The 21,435-nt window shown below is 37.8% G+C and overlaps 1 pseudogene; it reads left to right on the forward strand.

The window, feature by feature from the left end:
• The first annotated feature begins 15,451 nt into the window (after nucleotides 1-15,451).
• LOC116883575 lies at nucleotides 15,452-16,395 on the forward strand (annotated as a pseudogene).
• The last annotated feature ends 5,040 nt before the right edge of the window (nucleotides 16,396-21,435 follow it).

Consider the following 21,435-nt stretch of genomic DNA (forward strand, 5'->3'; position numbering starts at 1 on the left):
ATGCCAGCCCAGGTTACTGTATCCTGCAAAACTCTCAATTAACATAGATGGAGAAACCAAGATATTCCATGACAAAACCAAATTTACACAATATCTTTCTATAAATCCAGCACTACAAAGGATAATAAATGGTAAAGCCCAACATAAGGAGGCAAGCTATACCCTAGAAGATGCAAGAACTAATTGTCTTGGCAACAAAAACAAAGAGAAGAAAAGCACACAAACATAACCTCACATCCAAATATGAATATAACAGGAAGCAATAATCACTATTCCTTAATATCTCTCAACATCAATGGCCTCAACTCCCCAATAAAAAGACATAGATTAACAAACTGGATACGCAACGAGGACCCTGCATTCTGTTGCCTACAGGAAACACACCTCAGAGACAAAGACAGACACTACCTCAGAGTGAAAGGCTGGGAAACAACTTTCCAAGCAAATGGTCGGAAGAAGCAAGCTGGAGTAGCCATTCTAATATCAAATAAAATCAATTTTCAACTAAAAGTCATCAAAAAAGATAAGGAAGGACACTTTATATTCATCAAAGGAAAAGTCCACCAAGATGAACTCTTAATCCTAAATATCTATGCCCCAAATACAAGGGCACCTACATACGTAAAAAGAAACCTTACTAAAGCTCAAAACACACATTGCACCTCACACAATAATAGTAGGAGATTTCAACACCCCACTCTCATCAATGGACAGATCATGGAAACAGAAATTAAACAGAGACATAGACAGACTAAGAGAAGTCATGAGCCAAATGGACTTAACGGATATTTATAGAACGTTCTACCCTAAAGCAAAAAAGGATATACCTTCTTCTCAGCTCCTCATGATACTTTCTCCAAAATTGACCATATAATTGGTCAAAAAACGGGCCTCAACAGGTACAGAAAGATAGAAATAATCCCATGCGTTCTATTGGACCACCACGGCCTAAAGCTGGTCTTCAATAACAATAAGGGAAGAATGCCCACATATACTTGGAAATTGAACAATGCTCTACTCAATGATAACCTGGTCAAGGAAGAAATAAAGAAAGAAATTAAAAACTTTTTAGAATTTAATGAAAATGAAGGTACAACATACCCAAACTTATGGGACACAATGAAAGCTGTGCTAAGAGGAAAACTCATAGCGCTGAGTGCCTGCAGAAAGAAACAGGAAAGAGCATATGTCAGCAGCTTGACAGCACACCTAACAGCTCTAGAACAAAAAGAAGCAAATACACCCAGTAGGAGTAGAAGGCAGGAAATAATCAAGCTCAGAGCTGAAATCAACCAAGTAGAAACAAAAAGGACCATAGAAAGAATCAACAGAACCAAAAGTTGGTTCTTTGAGAAAATCAACAAGATAGATAAACCCCTAGCCAGACTAACGAGAGGACACAGAGAGTGTGTCCAAATTAACAAAATCAGAAATGAAAAGGGAGACATAACTACAGATTCAGAGGAAATTCAAAAAATCATCAGATCTTACTATAAAAGCCTATATTCAACAAAACTTGAAAATCTACAGGAAATGGACAATTTCCTAGACAGATACCAGGTACCGAAGTTAAATCAGGAACAGATAAACCAGTTAAACAACCCCATAACTCCTAAGGAAATAGAAGCAGTCATTAAAGGTCTCCCAACCAAAAAGAGCCCAGGGCCAGACGGGTTTAGTGCAGAATTCTATCAGACCTTCATAGAAGACCTCATACCAATATTATCCGAACTATTCCACAAAATTGAAACGGATGGAGCACTACCGAATTCCTTCTATGAAGCCACAATTACTCTTATACCTAAACCACACAAAGACCCAACAAAGAAAGAGAACTTCAGACCAATTTCCCTTATGAACATCGACGCAAAAATACTCCACAAAATTCTGGCAAACCAAATCCAAGAGCACATCAAAACAATCATCCACCATGATCAAGTAGGCTTCATCCCAGGCATGCAGGGATGGTTTAATATACGGAAAACCATCAACGTGATCCATTATATAAACAAACTGAAAGATCAAAACCACATGATCATTTCATTAGATGCTGAGAAAGCATTTGACAAAATTCAACACCCCTTCATGATAAAAGTCCTGGAAAGAATAGGAATTCAAGGCCCATACCTAAACATAGTAAAAGCCATATACAGCAAACCAGTGGCTAACATTAAACTAAATGGAGAGAAACTTGAAGCAATCCCACTAAAATCAGGGACTAGACAAGGCTGCCCACTCTCTCCCTACTTATTCAATATAGTTCTTGAAGTTCTAGCCAGAGCAATCAGACAACAAAAGGAGGTCAAGGGGATACAGATCGGAAAAGAAGAAGTCAAAATATCACTATTTGCAGATGATATGATAGTATATTTAAGTGATCCCAAAAGTTCCACCAGAGAACTACTAAAGCTGATAAACAACTTCAGCAAAGTGGCTGGGTATAAAATTAACTCAAATAAATCAGTAGCCTTCCTCTACACAAAAAGAAAACAAGCCGAGAAAGAAATCAGGGAAACGACACCCTTCATAATAGACCCAAATAATATAAAGTACCTCGGTGTGACTTTAAACAAGCAAGTAAAAGATCTGTACAATAAGAACTTCAAGACACTGAAGAAAGAAATTGAAGAAGACCTCAGAAGATGGGAAGATCTCCCATGCTCATGGATTGGCAGGATTAATATAGTAAAAATGGCCATTTTACCAAAAGCGATCTACAGATTCAATGCAATCCCCATCAAAATACCAATCCAATTCTTCAAAGAGTTAGACAGAACAATTTGCAAATTCATCTGGAATAACAAAAAACCCAGGATAGCTAAAACTATCCTCAACAATAAAAGGACTTCAGGGGGAATCACTATCCCTGAACTCAAGCAGTATTACAGAGCAATAGTGATAAAAACTGCATGGTATTGGTACAGAGACAGACAGATAGACCAATGGAACAGAATTGAAGACCGAGAAATGAACCCACACACCTATGGTCACTTGATTTTTTGACAAAGGCCAAATCCATCCAATGGAAAAAGATAGCATTTTCAAGCAAATGGTGCTGGTTCAACTGGAGGTCAACATGTGAAGAATGCAGATCAATCCATGCTTATCACCCTGTACAAAGCTTAAGTCCAAGTGGATCAAGGACCTCCACATCAAACCAGACACACTCAAACTAATAGAAGAAAAAACTAGGGAAGCATCTGGAACACATGGGCACTGGAAAAATTTCCTGAACAAAACACCGATGGCTTATGCTCTAAGATCAGAATCGATAAATGGGATCTCATAAAACTGCAAAGCTTCTGTAAGGCAAAAGGACACTGTGGTTAGGACAAAGCGGCAACCAACAGATTGGGAAAAGATCTTTACCAATCCTACAACAGATAGAGGGCTTATATCCAAAATATACAAAGAACTCAAAAAGTTAGACCATGGGGAGACAAATAACCCTATTAAAAAATGGGGTTCAGAGCTAAACAAAAAATTCACAGCTGAGGAATGCGAATGGCTGAGAAACACCTAAAGAAATGTTCAACATCTTTAGTCATAAGGGAAATGCAAATCAAAACAACCCTGAGATTTCACCTCACACCAGTGAGAATGGCTAAGATCAAAAACTCAGGTGACAGCAAATGCTGGCGAGGATCGGAGAAAGAGGAACACTCCTCCATTGTTGGTGGGGTTGCAGACTGGTACAACCATTCTGGAAGTCAGTCTGGAGGTTCCTCAGAAAATTGGACATTGATCTGCCTGAGGATCCAGCTATACCTCTCTTGGGCATATACCCAAAAGATGCCCCAACATATAAAAAAGACATGTGCTCCACTATGTTCATCTCAGCCTTATTTATAGTAGCCAGAAGCTGGAAAGAACCCAGATGCCCTTCAACCGAGGAATGGATACAGAAAATGTGGTACATCTACACAATGGAATATTACTCAGCTATCAAAAACAACGACTTTATGAAATTCGTAGGCAAATGGTTGGAACTGGAAAATATCATCCTGAGTGAGCTAACCCAATCACAGAAAGACATACATGGTATGCACTCATTGATACGTGGCTATTAGCCCAAATGCTTGAATTACCCTAGATGCCTAGAACAAATGAAACTCAAAGACGGATGATCAAAATGTGAATGCTTCACTCCTTCTTTAAAAGGGGAACAAGAATACCCTTGGCAGGGAAGAGAGAGGCAAAGATTAAAACAGAGACTGAAGGGACACCCATTCAGAGCCTGCCCCACATGTGGCCCATATATATACAGCCCCCCAATTAGACAAGATGGATGAAGCAAAGAAGTGCAGAAGTGTAGATCGCTCCTGAGAGACACAGCCAGAATACAGCAAATACAGAGGCGAATGCCAGCAGCAAACCACTGAACTGAGAATAGGACTCCCCTTGAAGGAATCAGAGAAAGAACTGGAAGAGCTTGAAGGGGCTCGAGACCCCATATGTACAACAATGCCAAGCAACCAGAGCTTCCAGGGACTTAGCCACTACCTAAAGACTATACATGGACTGACCCTGGACTCTGACCTCATAGGTAGCAATGAATATCCTAGTAAGAGCACCAGTGGAAGGGGAAGCCCTGGGTCCTACACCCATATAAATAACTGAAAATATAATCAAAGAATGTAAACACATTCAAATCATGAGCTGTGGGTCTGAACAGAAAATTGTCAAAAGAAATAAAGTGAATAAGAAATAGAAAAAAATGTTCGTCATCTTTTGCAATTAGAAAAATATAAAATAAAATCGTTTGAGATATCACCTTACCCTAGTGTGAATGAGATCAAGAAACCACCTGACATCATACTTTGGGAAGGATGTTTGGAAGGGCTCCTCATTGTCTGTGAGACTGAAAATGTTGCACACACAGTGGATATCAGTATGGAGAATTCTTTTATGATGATGATGATGATGATGATGATGATGATGATGATGATGATGATGATGATGAAACTTTTTAAATGTGTAAATTTTTTATTACCTGGACAGTTGTATCTGACTTAGTGAAAGTTAAGTTAATATTAATACACACACACATATATATATAATTGAAATCAATCTAATTTAGTCAGAAGAACATATGTGTTTATAAAGAACATTGTAGGGTTTTATTTTGAGTATTTCAGGGGAAAGGAACTGTCGTGGTATGACTTTTTTCTTTCTTTCTTTTTTCTTCCTTTTTCCTCATTTCACTTTAATTTATTCATTGATTTTTTTACTGTATATTTTTAATTTACATTTCAAATGTTATACCCTTTCCTGGTTTCCTATCCATAAACACCCTATCCCAACCTTCCTTCCCCTTCTTGTATGAGGGTGTTCCCCAACCCAACCATCCACTCCTTCCTGCCTGACATTCCCCTACACTGGGAGGTCCAGTCTTGGCAGGACTAAGGGCTTCTCCTTCCATTGCTGCCCTACAAGGCCATCCTCTGCTACATATACAGCTGGAGCCATGGGTCTGTCCATGTGTACTCTTTGCGTGGTGGCTTAGTACCTGGGAGCTCTGAATTGTTGTTCTTATGGGGTTGAAAGCCCCTTCAGCTCCTTCAATCCTTTCTCTAACACCTCCAATGGGGACCCCGTTCTCAGTTCAATGGTAGTGAGCATTCACCTCTGTATTTATCATGTTCTGGAAGAGACTCTCTGGAGACAGCTATATCAGGCTCCTGTCAGCATGCACTCCTTGGCATCAGCAATATTGTCTGTGTTTGGTGGCTGTATGTATATGGGCTGGATTCCCCAAGTGGGGCAGGCTCTGAATGTCTATTCCTTCAGTCTTTGATCCAAACTTTGCCTCCATATCTCTTCCTATGAATATTTTTGGTCACCCTTCTAAGAAGGGATGAAGCATCCACACTTTGGTCATCCTTCTTCTTGAGCTTCATATGGTCTGTGGATTGTATCTTGGGTAATTCAAGCTTTTGGGCTAATATCAACTTCTCAGTGAGTACATACCATGTGTGATTTTGGGGATTGAGTTAACTCACTCAGGATGACATTTTCTAGTTCCATCCATTTGCCTATGAATTTCATGAAGTCCTTGTTTTTGATAGCTGAGTAGTACTCCATTGTATGTATAAATATACCATATTTTCTGTATCCATTCCTCTGTTGAAGGGCATCTGGGTTCTTTCCAGCTTCTGGCTATTATAAATAAGGATGCTATGAACATAATGGAGCATGTGCCCTTGTTATATGGTGGAACATCTTTTGGTCACATGCCCAGGAGTCATATAGCTGGGTCCTCAGGTAGTACAATTTTCTGAGGAACCATCAGACTGTTTACCAGAGTAGTTGTATCACCTTACAGTCCCACCAACAATGGAGGAGTGTTATTCTTTTTCCACATCCTCACCAGCATGTTGTCACCTGAGATTTTGATCTTAGCCATTCTCACTGGTGTGAGGTGGAATCTCAGGGTTGTTTTGATTCACCTTTCCATGATGGCTAAGGATGTTGAACATTTCTTTAGGTACTTCACAGGCATTCAATATTCCTCAACTGTGAATTCTTTGTTTAGTTCTGTACCCCATTTTTCATAGGGCTATTTGATTCTCTGGAGTCTAACTTCTTGAGTTCTTTGTATATTTTGGATATTAGCCCTCTACCTGGTGTAGGATTGTTAAAGACCTTTCCTGAACCTGTTGGTTCCTGTTTTGTCCTAATGACAGTGTCCTTTGCCTTACAAAAGCTTTGAAATTTTATGAGGTTATATTTGTCGATTCTTGATCTTAGACCATAAGCCATTGGTGTTTTGTTCAGGAAATTTTCACCAGTCCCATGTGATCGAGACTCTTCCCCACTTTCTCTTCTATTAGTTTCAGTGTACCTGGTTTCATGTGGAGGTCCTTGATCTACTTGGACTTGGGCTTTGTACAGGGTGATAAGCATGGATCGATTTGCATTCTTCTATATGCTGACCTCCAGTTGAACTAGCACCATTTATTGAAAATTATTCATCTTTTTTCCACTGGATGGTTCCTTCGTCAAATATCAAGTGACTATAGGTGTCTGGGTTCATTTCTGGGTCTTCAATTCTATTTCACTGATCTACCTGCCCTGTCTCTGTACCAATACCATACAGTTTTTTTTATCACTATTGCTCTGTAATATTGCTTGAGGTCAGGGTTGGTGATTTCCCCAGAAATTCTTTTATTGTTAAGGATAGTTTTCACTATCCTGTGTTTTTTGTTATTCTAAATGAATTTGCAAATTTTTCTTTCTAACTCTATGAAGAATTGAGTTGTAATTTTAACAGGAATTGCATTGAATCTGTAGATTGCTTTTGACAAAATGGCCATTTTTACTATATTAATCCTGCCAATCCTTGAGCATGGGAGATCATGAAGTCCTTATCATACAGATCTTTCACTTGCTTGGTTAGAGTCACACTGAGTTATTTTATGTTATTTGGGACTATTGTGAAGGGTGTCATTTCCATAATTTCTTTCTCAGCCTGCTTACTCTTTGAGTAGCAGAAGGCTACTGATTTGTTTGAGTTAATTTTATACCCAGCCATTTTGCTGAAGGTGTTTATCAGGCTTAGTAGTTCTCTGGTGGAAATTTTGGGGTCACTTGAGTATACTACCATATCATCTGCAAATAGTGATACTTTGACTTCTTCCTTTCCAATTCATATCCCTTTGACCTCCTTCTGTTGTCTGTTCTGGCTATGCCTTTGAGTACTCTATTGACTAAGTAGGGAGAGAGTGGGCAGCCTTGTCTAGTACCTGATTTTAATGGAATTGCTTTAAATTTCTCTCTAGTTTGATGTTGGGTACTGGTTTGCTGTATATTGCTTTTACTATGTTTAGGAATAGGCCTTGAATTCCTGATTTTTCCAAGACTTTTAACATGAAGGGGTGTTGAATTTTGTCAAATGCTTTCTCAGCATCTAATGAGATGATCATGTTGGTTTTTAATTTGATTTTGCTTATATAGTGGATTACATTGATGGGTTTCCATATATTGAACCATCTCTGCATCCTTGGGATGAAGCCTTCTTGATCATGATGGATAATTGTTTTGATGTGCTCTTGGATTTGGTTTGAGAGAATTTTGTTTAGTATTTTTGCATCGATATTCATAAGGAAAATTGGTCTGAAGTCCACTTTCTTTGTTGTGTCTTTGTGTGGTTTAGGTATAAGCATAGTTGTGGCTTCATAGAAGGAATTTGGTAGTGCTTCTTCTGTTTCTATTTTGTAGAATAGTTGATGAATATTGGTAGTAGGTCTTCTTTGAAGGTCTGATAGAAGGTCTGATAGGGATTTTGCACAAAACCCTGGGCTTCTTTTGTTTGGGAGACTTTTAATAACTGCTTCTATTTCTTTAGGAGTTATGGGACTGTTAAGATGATTTTTCTGATTCTGATTTAACTTTGGTTCCTGGTATCTGTCTAGAACATTGTCCATTTCCTCCAGATATTTCAGTTTTGTTGAATATAGTCTTTTTTTAGTAGAAGCTGATGATTTTTTGAATTTCCTCAGATTCTGTTGTTCTGTCTACCTTTTCATTTCTGATTTTGTTAATTTGGATACCCTCTCTGTGCTCTCTGGTTAGTCTGGCTAAGGGTTTATCTATTTTGTTGAAGAACCAACTCCTGGTTTTGTTGATTCTTTGTATAGTCCTCTTTGTTAATACTTGGTTGATTTCAGGTCTGAGTTTGATTATTTCCTGCCATCTATTCCTCTTGGGTCTATTCTTCTTGCTATCCCTCTTGCTTCCTTTTGTTTTAGAGCTTTTAGAGTGCTGTCATGCTGCTAGTGTATGCGCTCTTCAGTTTCTTTTTGGAGTCACTCAGAGCTGAGTTTTCCTCTTAGCACTGCTTTCATTGTTTTCCATAAGTTTGAGTATTTTGTTCCTTCATTTTCATTAAATTCTAAAATGTCTTTAATTTCTGTCTTTATTTCCTCCTTGACCAATTTATTGTTGAGTAGAGTGTGGTTCAACTTCCATGTGGGCTTTCTGTCAGTTTTGTTGTTATTGAAGACCAGCCTTAGTCCATGGTGATCTGATAGGATGCATGGGATTATTTCAATCTTCTTGTATCTCTTGAGGCCTGTTTTGTGACCAATTATGTGGTCAATTTTGGAGAAGGTATCATGAGGTGCTGAGACGAAGTTATATTCTTTTGTTTTAGGATGAAATGTTCTGTAGATGTCTGTTAAACCCATTTGGTTCATAACTTCTGTTAGCTTTACTCTGCCCCTATTTCTGTTTCCATGATCTGTTCATTGATGAGAATAGTGTGTTCAAGTCTTTTACTATTATTGTTTTGAGCTTTAGTAAAGTTTCAAAGTGACTAGATAAAGCTGGAAATGCAATTTTTCCAAATAAAAAAATCAGTGTTTAAAATAATTCATATTTCTCTAGATCGAGGACTTCCATGTCAGAACTTTGTATATGGACTGATAATGGTTATGCTTATAAAAGCTTCCTTTTGTAGCAGAGTGTAGGATGATGAGAAGCAGTGAGACACTAAAATCAACAAAACAAACTGCTTGTAGTGTGCAAGCCTGTAATCCCATCCCTCTGGATACAAGAGAGTGAGACCCTCTCCCACATAAAAAAAAAATTAAAGTTTTTTTTTTTAAATGAAGAAGCACTTATAACAGTGGAGTTGAGCCCAGCACCAGGGGTAAAGAAAAGAAATCAGTTCTGAAAGGCAGGTGCTATGAGGGATTTTCATACTTACTACGTATGAATTAGGGAAAGACATATAAGATAAGTGCTGTATTAAAACTCAGTGGCCAGACAAATCACAATGAGAAAAAGTCATTAAAGGCAGATTTAAAAAATAACATTTAAAGAGCTATATGGTCCTTAATGTGAAAATTTCTGATTACACATAATTAAAGTTGTATTAGTAATGTCTTTTCTTCCCAAAAACATCTATGGATACCAAGTTGCAATACAATAGAATGTGTTCGAATACAGCTGACCTTGAAGGAGAAGATGACTGACATAGATTCTGCTCTCTTTTCTAGGATGTTCAATGATGTAACATTATATTGTATTAACATATTAACACATAATCTTTGGGTTGTTATTGCTTCATTATACACCAAGTTCTGAATGCTATATTAGTCCCATCAATTATAAACTAAATGAATTATGGATTATGGCAGCCTAAGTGTGAACAAAACAGCTGTGAACTGGGAAAAAAATTTAAAAAGCTAACCATTTTTCTGCTTCCATTGTTTCTGCCCCTATGGACCTCATTTTTGTCATTTCTCAAAGGGACTCATTATCTCAGAAAACTCTTAAGACCATCAAATTCTCTACGTTATTCTACCTAGTTTCCATAAGAACATGCTAAGCATGAGCAGATAGGTAGAGCTAAGTGTGAAATGGCTCACATGTGCCAAGAATTAAGTTGTAAAGCAGAATTCCTGTTAATTGCTTATAACCCCCCTCCTATCTATTCACTTTTAAATGACAACAAAATCACTATACACTGCTTATAAAAATAGACACAGCAATATTATCACTGTGTCCAGTCAAAATAGGCCATTCATATCAGTTTAATTAGCTATGTTATTGTTAAATTACACTATTCTAATAATGCTTACAGTAACAGTAAAGTACCTAGCATGGCAATAGTCATATATGTTCTACTCCTCCTTGACAAAAGTACCCAGAAATGATCAGTAAAGTTAAGAAGTTACTAATAATGATTGTTACAATTTAAAATATTTTAATGTACAATGCAGACTTACACAGGCTATCTCTTATATATCAACTAAGATTTCTGACAATGTGAAATCTATCTTCCTTAGAAGTCACTGACAACTAACTATAGAATTCATGCTTGTATTTGCATCTGTTCCTTTATTGTTTCCTTGTGGCCTCAACAGACAGTAAAGTGAGCTAACACAGCTATGTATTATTGCCTTTTCAGTCAAATGGGTTAATTTGTTCTGAGTTGCAGTTGTCAATCAAATTGTAACTTTCTGGATATAATTTTAGCTCTTTTATATCAAATTAAAAATACGGAAATAAAATTAGTTTAACATATTTTGTGTTAATTTTATGTATTTAAACTGTCTTCACACAGTTTGTAGGAGGCATCGGATCCCATACAGATGGCTGTGAGCCACCATGTTTTGGAGGAATTTGAATTCAGGAATCTGGAAGAGCAGTGAATGCTCTTAACTTCTGAGCCATCTCTCTAGCCCCTCATCCTTTTTTGATAGATATGCTTTAAATAGAAAATATTTCATTAAACTTGTTGCTATGGGTCTTAAAGCTGCATAAAACTTTAACTAAATAAATTGGTGAGGATACTTGAATACCTGAACTTCTTTAATTGCATGACTGAGCAAACAGTACATAGTCTATTATCATAAGAGGAAAATGACACATACATGAAGCACTGATCTTATTTTCTTTGTTCCTAGATTCTATTCTGGACCAACTGGCTTCCTGTGGACAATGCTTGTTATCTGGCCTTGACCAAAAATATACTCTATTATCCAGCAGAAAGACTTAGATCTCTCTCTCTCTCTCTCTCTCTCTCTCTCTCTCTCTCTCACACACACACACACACACACACACACACACACACACATACAAAATGACAGAGAGAGAGCGAGAGAGCGAGAGCGAGAGCGAGAGCGAGAGCGAGAGAGAGAGAGAGAGAGAGAGAGAGAGAGAGAGAGAGAGAGAGAGAGAATTGGAAGTAGCAGTATTTCCTGTGAGACCATACACTCCCCCATTTCTTGTTAGCAATAATTAGCTAAGGGAATTTGGGTGTGAGCATTGGGAGTTCTTCTTGGAGTAACTAATTCTATATCAACTCAGACACCCATAAGATGTTCTTGCTTGTTAGACATGAGTGCTTAGCTCAACAAGCACCAACCATGCTGGTGGTCCTCAGAGTCCTCTCAAGCTGCTCTTTCTCTGGCTCCTCATTTGGGGCTAGGAGAGTATAGATAGGATTCATGTTACAGCTTAGGTAGTGTGAATCTGGTTTACTTACCAACATTCTTTCTTTATCCAGGCAGATTCCACTATACTAGGTCCTATTGTTCCTTGATTTAGCTCCTTTCCTATAGAATGTCTAAAGTCACCTTTCTGTTCTCCTTGACTATACTCTGGTGCTTCCACTTGACTTCCAAGTGAAGTCTCAGGAAAAGGAAAGATCTCTGGCTATGGCAGTTCTGAGGGTGCTGTTCAATTTGGTAAGTTTTTGATCCTGAGCCCTGGGCCTCTAAATTACCAATGATCTGATATTTGAGAAACTCAGGCTGTGGTCAGATCAGAATAAATTTGCTAGACTTATTTCTAGAGCCTTGATTAAATATTTAAAAGTGTGGCTATATATGATTTGTTTTGTGTAGAGACTGGAGAAATATTCATGAGTACTTTGCTGGAGTTCTTGTCCACATGATAAATGTAGAATATATTGGAATCTCCCGAATTGTAAAACTCTAGTGATAAAGATTCTGATTATAACCCTTTATCATGTGAGACTCTTAGTAAGGAGTACTGATTGGTGCTGTGGCTTTGAACATCAACATGGAGAATCTGTAAAAAGAACACAAGATGTTTTCATTTGGCCCTTATGGCTTTGCAGCCACTGCATACACAGGATGAGCAGTGGGTTTATTCCAAAACATTTTAACTCTGGGACTTCTTAATTCATTCTGCTGATCCATCTAAGCAATGCACACCATGCTAGTACTTGCCAAAGATAATAGATAGCAGCTGATATAAGAACATTATTTACTATCTTTTTAGGATACATAAAATTTCAATGATCTGGTCAGAGATCCAGAAATCAGAAAACATGTACATATTTATACTATTTTTCAAAAACGATGGCAAAATTTTAAATTCTGCAATTACAAATTGCAATACTAAAGCTAATAGGTAATGTAATGATCCTTGTGAAGGAATGTCATGTCCCAGTATAGAAGTCATTCATTTAGGTTCAGGTAAAAATAGACACATATATATTTAAAATTACAGTTTAGGCTAATAAAAGATGTAGTCATTTGCTGTTTAAAGTCTGAAGTATAAGAAAGCAACCCTCCCCTAGGGAAGGGCTGTGTAAAAGGCAGAAGTGACTGGGCCAGTGAATTAGAGTGCAAAACTGATGGCAATAACCATATTTGGATGATCCCTGGTTGATTCAAGAAGCAAGGGAAAAGAAAGGATTAGTGTTTATGTTCTGTTTTGCAGCCAATAAACAGTCATGTGTATCTGTGAATATCATAGATATTCTAGGAGCAGTAGTCAAGTCACTGTCAATCACATTCACCTCTCCCAACATCCAAGGCTTCATTCATCTTATTCTATGAAGTGCTGGGTGTGTAGTGCTCAGTATTAAAATAACATGCAAATTTAATTGTTTCTCATTTCCTGGATAAAATTATGTTTTTCTGTTACTTCTGTCAGGATACCTACTTGCCCTACTGAATTTATAAACATGAATCTTTACTAAAAGATTAATAAGATTTAATAAGATGCAATAAATCAAAACACGTGGATGAAGTCTCAGCACTACTATTTAGGTTTTGTGTGCACATTTAGTGTGATTTCTGTGCTTCCTAAGTTTATGGTTAGAGTCCTTACTGACAGTTTGACTATAGCATAAAACTTCAGTATGTACTGGCTATATGAGTCAAGACTGCTTATTTGATTTGATTGGCCTCAGTGGCTTAATCAATACTGTTGAATGATAAACTGATTATCTCTTGGGATGAATAAGAAAAAGAAGTGAACTAGACTATATTCAATAGTTAACATTATGCCTAGTTCAAAAGAGCTAAGTAATATTAGTCCCATCCATATTTCAGTGGCCTGTAACTTGTAATTTATTTTCTGTTTTATTTTTAGATGTTTTCAGTGTGAAGAGAATTTACAAAGACTGAGAGAAGAATGCATGCATTCACCATCCAGAATTAACTGTTATTTCCTTGTGGCCACACTTATTAATAATTGATAAGCACTCTGAGTTCAGAATTTGATGCACTTTTTCCTTCACCAGGTGGTGTCCATGCATCCCCTCCCCCAAGTTTATTTGTAATGTTCTAAATTTGTTTTACAAGTGAAAGCAGAAAAGCCTTACTGGCCTCAGCCTAAGTACTGGGTCTCAGCTATCAAGGCACTGTCTGTCTACCCAAAGTTTATTGAAATTATAACATCAACCCATTATGACCAAAGAAACTCATTGTAACCTCTGCCAGGTTATAACTTAGATAAAATTTCATTTCCAGGATATGGTAATGTTTAATGGACAAAATATTTTTTTGCTCTATTGTACTCAATGATATATGGGCTTCTAATAAAAGTCATAGTCCTATGGCTTTCTATTAACTGTTTAGAAAAATATGAAGAAAAACTATTGGTCAATTTGTATTCATAGAATATTTGTCCTAAGACATAAAACCACAGTCCAAACCTCAGAGTATAAAGCACTATGGAGGACACAAGTGCTATAAAATCAGGACAGATAAAGAAATATTCAGGATAGACTCCCTAGAAGAAGGTATTCCTGTACATATAAAGCATAAGAGGAGAGAAAGAATGCCAAATGGAGGCTCAGAATTCACCTAGCTAAAATGGGCTGTGGGGCCTTTCTTGTCTTTTTAACCATTGTGGAAAAGCTTTCTCTATGAGTCACCTATCTCACATCATAGTGACATGAGCCAGGACTTTTTCATATTTTATCATAGCAGAAAAACTGGACAGAGGATAAGGAAGTAGTGATGTACCTGAGTTGTTCTTGTCTGACAGGATATTAAGGCCACTTTTCATCCAGCAGGATGGATAGGACTAGCAGGTATAGATGTGATTAATGACAAGATAAGCTTCTTTCAACCATTTTTTTTGTTACTTCTATCGTCTTGGGTTTGGATTGGATTCGAGACTTCTCAGGAGTAATGAAACAATTTTCAGAAGATTTTACCTGAAAGGAAGTCTGTGTCTCTGATCTATGGACAAGTCCTAAGTCTTTCCATGGCGTATAGACTACTAGGACAATTTGATATTTCCCCATTTTTAACAATGATGGAATTTTTGAGTGCTGATTTCTTTACAAAGAATCGGACATTTTTTGCAGAGAGGTTTTTCTGGAGCTCAGTCTTGCCTCCAACTCTCTGACTTTGAACTCCTGCTCTGCTTCTGTCTGCAACTGAGCTGTTAAGCTAGCAAGCATGCACTATCATGGTTGGCGTCAATCACCTTTTGTAAATAATGTTTTACAATCTGATGATGAAAAACAGTAATGAAAAATGTTGACAAAACATCACAAGCCAGAGCTTTAAAAACTAATGTGATACTTTTTAGACAAAAATGATTTAGATCAGTGCCTATTGAAACTTTAGGACAGATAGCTAGCATTTCTGAAAAGGTATGGCTTTACAATTTTAAGAAATCACATCTGCAGTCATCACCTACATTCATCTTGCTCCTTCTAGGTAGCATATGCTTGCAAGTAATGGAAAAGGAAAACACGAGTTCTTTTGAAGGCTTCATCCTGGTGGGCTTCTCTGACCGTCCTCACTTAGAGCTCATCCTCTTCGTGGTAGTTCTCTCCTTTTATCTGCTCACTCTTCTTGGCAACATGACCATCATCTTGCTTTCGGCTCTGGATTCCCGGTTGCACACCCACCCATGTTTTCTTTCTGGCCAACCTCTCATTCCTGGATATGTGTTTCCTCGGGCTCCATCCCACAGATGCTCTATAACCTCTGGGGTCCAGACAAGACCATCAGCTACGTGGGTTGTGCCATCCAGCTGTATTTTGTCTTAGCATTGGGAGGGTGGGTGTGTCCTCCTGGCTGTCATGGCATATGACAGATGCGCTGCTGTCTGCAAGCCCCTGCACTACACACAGTCATCATGCCCTCTCTCTGTGGGCAGTTGGCTTCAGTGGCATGGTTGAGTGGCTTCGGCAATTCTCTCATTATGGCACCGCAGACATTGATGTTGCCCCGCTGTGGACACAGGCAGGTGGACCACTTTCTCTGTGAAATGCCAGCCCTGATTGGCATGGCCTGTGTGAACACTATGGTCTTGGAGGCACTGGCTTTTGCATTGGCGATTTTTATCATCTTGGCACCTCTAATCCTCATCCTTATCTCCTATGGTTACATTGCCCGAGCAGTGCTGAGGATCAAGTCAGCTGCTGGGAGAAAGAAAGCCTTCAACACCTGCAGCTCCCACTTAATCGTTGTCTCTCTCTTCTACGGTACCATCATATACATGTACCTCCAGCCAGCAAACAGTTACTCCCAGGACCAGGGCAAGTTTCTCACTCTTTTCTACACCATAGTCACTCCTAGTCTTAACCCCCTGATCTATACTCTGAGAAACAAAGATGTCAAAGAGGCCATAAAGAAAGTGATAGGAAAGGAGAGCATAGAAGTCTAGCACAGAATGAACATATTTGTGTGTTGTCTTTTTACCCATGTTCCTTATGTACTGTTAGGCCTAGGAATGCTCTAGGATTACAGAAGAAGAGAGAGGATAGGTTGAAAGAATATGATACTCCTCTTATACTGAAATACATTGCGTCCTTTCAAGTTCGTCCAACTTAGCATTCATCATCAAGGGGTTCTAACCTGGATAAAACAATAACCTATCCTTGCAAAATTCCAGCTAGGAATGGCTTCAACACCTTTTAAAAATCCAATGACTGCTAGTGGGCCCTTAACAAATATGACAGATTGAGCTTTTGTAGTCCTACAGAAGAAACATTCATCTTTCTTTTCCTAAAAAATTCAAATGTGCTTTTCTAGTGCCAAATGTATACCCAAGAGTCCAAACAAATGATTCAGTTATCTAACTTTAATATCTCCAATACCAAAATTGACTCATGGAGCTTGTGTGTTTTCAGTCACATATATAATTGGCCTCAATGATTCATGGTTGACTTTCAAGCATGAGAGGGTAAAGGAGAACACATGTAAAGGAAGATTAAGAGGAGAAAGGCTTTTTAATATTTAATCTGTCATGCCAAGACAGAGGGGTCTTCTTGCTTCAAATATTTGGTTTCATTTCTCCACTCTTCCCGTACATTATGAAAATGCGTTGAATCGAGAAAGAAAAAAATTGGGATGAATTGTGGAGATTTTTGTAATACCTATGACTGGTTATTCTCTGAATATTGATCTGTTCATGTTTACATTAGTGATAACAGTGTCTCCCCTGCTGTCATGGAAATTATGTTGAGCAGTTGACGCTGTAGCTTTGTATGTATCCACGTGGGCTCTTTCTTTGGACAGTAGGTGAACAGCTGGTGGTACTGTGTTGGATAGTGGTGGAACATTTTGGGACATGGAATTTCACTAATGGATGTTGGTCACTGCTAGCTGGCCTTTCAGTTTTATGGCCCCATCCTACTTCCTTGCTTGCGTTCTGCTTCCTGTTCCACTGATGGTTGAAAGGAGCCCCAATCACACACTGTGCACTGTGATACTGCTGCCAGGACTTCATCTCTATGCTGGAGTATTAATATTTCTTAAACTGCAAGTCAAAGTAGACCCTTCTTAAGTTGATCTTTTATTTAAATTGACAACAAGGTCACACGATGTGTCAAGGAAAAAATTGAAACACAAGGCAGACATTTCTATAGCTACAGCAACTTGGCAAGTCCTTTACGGCAACTCCAGATGAATTTATTTCTCATGAAATTTATTTTTTTTACCTCATTCCTATCTAATATTTAATACTGTAATAGGTTATAGGGACTAACAAGGTAAGGACTCATGAGGAAAACATCGCTATGTCTTACTAACATTCCTGCAGTTTATAGAATAATTTATGAAGAATATGTCTTAGGCATGAAGAAGGATAAATTTAAAGATACCTTGATTGTTCTCTATCCTTTTATGAGCATTGTAGAATGTCACTCAAAATAAAGAAAAAATATTTTATCTTATGCCCTATGAGTCCTTTCTTATACAATCTGTCAGGATATTACCTGAGCCATCCTTACCAATTGCTATTTAAAAGAGATAGACATCTGGGTCAAATGGATCCTCTGGACTCTGATCTATTTGCATAGTTTTGCATATTATTATGCTCTGCTCTTAAACTTCCTCCAAGAGAAATGAAAGTTAGTGCACATGCTTCCTTTTACATTCCCTTTGACTTTAAGTTTAGAACAGTCAGAAATAGTTTGTTAAATGCTTATCACATTATTGTCCTTCTCATCCTGATAGGAGATGCAAAGGCCCTGAAAACAAGTTCTAGGTACCAGAACAAAACATTGACATGGTGCACACGGCATCTTTGCATTGACTTTCCATTCTTCAAGCAGGAGAAAAAGGTGAACCAACAAGGGGAAACCTCTCTGTAGTGACACCTGTGCACATGCAAGCAAGGCAGATCATGGCACAATTGTGGCTAAGGAAGCGCTCCATTTCACAAAACCACAGAAAATGCACCCCAGCAAAGATCTCTGTGGTAGCAATGAGAAGACAACGGGTCAGATATCCAACAAGAGTGTTCTTAGCAGAAGGAGCAATGATCAGGATGAGGAGAAGGAGCCAAAAAGAAGGATGGAGAAATTAGAAGAGGATCGGGGGCTATCATGGAAAGGAAGGTCTTTGCAGATGGAATAATGTACGCAATGCTATCAAACATGACCAAGGGACCAACTGAGGTGGGGCCTGAAAACCAATCATTACATTTAGTCCTATGAGACCTAGCAGAACAGCAAAAGCAGAGTGATTGAATGAACTGAGGAACGCGTATAAGACAGAGGGGAAACATCGGAGAGCCACTTAATTGATGTGAATCATCTGGTAGAGGGAACTGAAAAGAATAACCAAGAAAGGGAGTAATGTAGAAAGGGGTAGTAAGATAAAACAAGAAATTATTTATTTATTTATTTATTTATTTATTTATTTATTTATTTATTTATTTAATGTATATGAGTACAGTCCCGGTCTTCTGACACACCAGAAGAAGTCATAAGATCCTATTTCAGATTTGTGAGCCACTATATAATTGCTGGGAATTGAACTCTGGAAGAGGAGCCATTTCTCTTATTTGCTGAGCCATCTCTGCAGCCCTTCCTTCCCCAAAAGAGAATTTTTAAGAATTAGAGAAATTATAACATGTGTATAAAATAAAAAGTAACATAGTCTAGTCATAAAGTAATGACACAGAAAAGAATGAAAGTTGCCAGGATGAAGATTAAAGCAGGTGAATGTGGGACAGGGGAGGGGAAGATCCAAGAAATTAGAGTGATTGACTTTAAATAGTGGCAAGAGGCCACAGTCTAAGAGGGAAGGCACACACCTAAGCATAGATGTGGTTGCTCAGCTGATAAAAGCATGGGAGTGTGTATGAGATTTTTTCTGACTTTTTCTCACCATGAAATAGTAATAAGGACAATTTTATTATAAGTCTTCAATTATATTAAAGTAGCAGAATTTAAAAATTGGTATAGCAATACTTCAAAGTGTTTGGGAGACATTAGAGTTATGGAAGAAGGAGTTATCCCTATGACAACAGGATATCAGAGCTAATTGTTATGAGACCATGTTACAGGACATTATGACCAGGTCACAGATTGTTAGCAATCATGGTAAAAAGAAACCAAAGAGCTTCTATTTCAAGCTGGTATAGATGTGAATGATCATGGGAGGTCATAATTTTATGCTCTAAAATTTCCAATTTGGGTGTGTCAGCATGGCTCAGCAGGTAAGGGTGCCTGCCACCAAATCTGATGACCTCAGTTCAATCCCCAGGATATACATGGGAGAAGGAGAAAACCAGCTACCACTAGTTGTCCTCTGATTTACACACACACACACACACACACACACACACACACACACACACATTCGTGCGTGCAGTAGAACATGCAAGACGACATAAGTACATCTAAACAAATATATAGACAATAAGTAGAAGTGTATTAAAATTTTTATATAGCATATTTTAAAGCCACCAATTAAAAAGGAAACAAGTGGATTGTGTAAGTACATGATACACATCCAGACTATTGGATCACAGCAGAGTTCTTCATTTTCCTGCAATTGCTTTCTTATAGGTTAACAAAACCTTTTTCCTCTAATAGTTGCCATATAATGAAAATGAAAATGTATAGTATTTAGCCCCAGCTTGCCCAAACAGCCTCAGCCTTTAGTGAGAAAACTTGCATCTGAGAGGGAAGGCATGAGGTAGAGTTGTAGCATGATAGCTTCTGCAGAGGTGGTGGTTAGACTTGGTCAGAAAGGCAGATGTGTCACCCTTTATCATGCTGTCATCTCAAGAGAAAGCACACAGTTGAATCTGTCATGGATTCATTCTGGTGCCTCCTTTAGATTTCTGTGGAAGAATCAGTAAATAAGCAAACCCTCCATTCTATCCTATTTCCCTGATGTGATAGCAGCATTTTATATCTCAAACATGCTGAAGATATGTGTATTCCTTGGAAAGAAGGTTTAGCTAGATAGAGCTTTGATTAGCAGACAAGGTAATAGGAGATTAAAAGGCCTAAAATTCACCAAATCCATTATCAAGCTTAAAAGAAAAAAAATAAATTAACAGGGCTGCAGAAATTACTCAGGTTTTGTTTTAAAGACCACAACTCAAGTCCCAGCATCCATATGGTAGCTGATAATCATCTATAATTCTAGTTACAGGGAATAAAATGCTCTATTTTGGATTCTAAGTCCAGTATGTATACATATGTTATGCAAAGCATGCTTATAGGTAAAATACCCATGTGCATTTAATAATATTTTTTGACTAGCAAGCACAAGGCCCTGGGTTCGGTCCCCAGCACCGAAAAAAAGAAAAAAGAAAAAAAATAATATTTTTTGAAATAACAAAATGTTGTTATGAAAGAAATTAATTAAAAATATTGATCCTTTCTAAGCATAGTGGCCTCCAATATAATTTCAGCTCTTGTAGAGCAGAGATAGACAGAGATCTGTGAGTGACCGATAAGTCTTGCCTATTTAAGAAAGTTCAGGTTAGAAAAGGATACAGTATGAATTCTTGTCCCAAATTTCAAAAACGAAATAACAGAATTTGCCTGAGGTGAAAAGAATGTTAGGAGGAGAAAGTTAAAAACCAATGAAAGTACCTGGATAGATCTGGAAGCTGATCATGGGCATATTTCAGAAATGTTCCTCCTTTATTCTAAGCATTTCTGCAAACAATAGAGAGGAATGATTCTATTCCTCATGTCATAGGACTTTATTATTCCTAGTAAATTACAACAGATTATAGTTCATTTAGATTCAGAAACCAAGCAGTGGAGTAATACTTAATGAGAAAGGCAACTACTTTCTTTGTGGCTAAGACCTATATGTAGCCATAAAACTTGAGAGGGTGCTATACTTAAGAGATTTAGAAATTTTCCCATTCCCTGATGCTTTTCTCCATCTTAACTTCTCTAAAGAAGGAATTTCTATGTTTAGTCCCTAGCTGAAAATATAGCAAAAACAA

The sequence above is a fragment of the Rattus rattus genome, chromosome 14, assembly GCF_011064425.1.
Source record: "Rattus rattus isolate New Zealand chromosome 14, Rrattus_CSIRO_v1, whole genome shotgun sequence".
NCBI classification, from domain to species: Eukaryota; Metazoa; Chordata; class Mammalia; order Rodentia; family Muridae; genus Rattus; species Rattus rattus.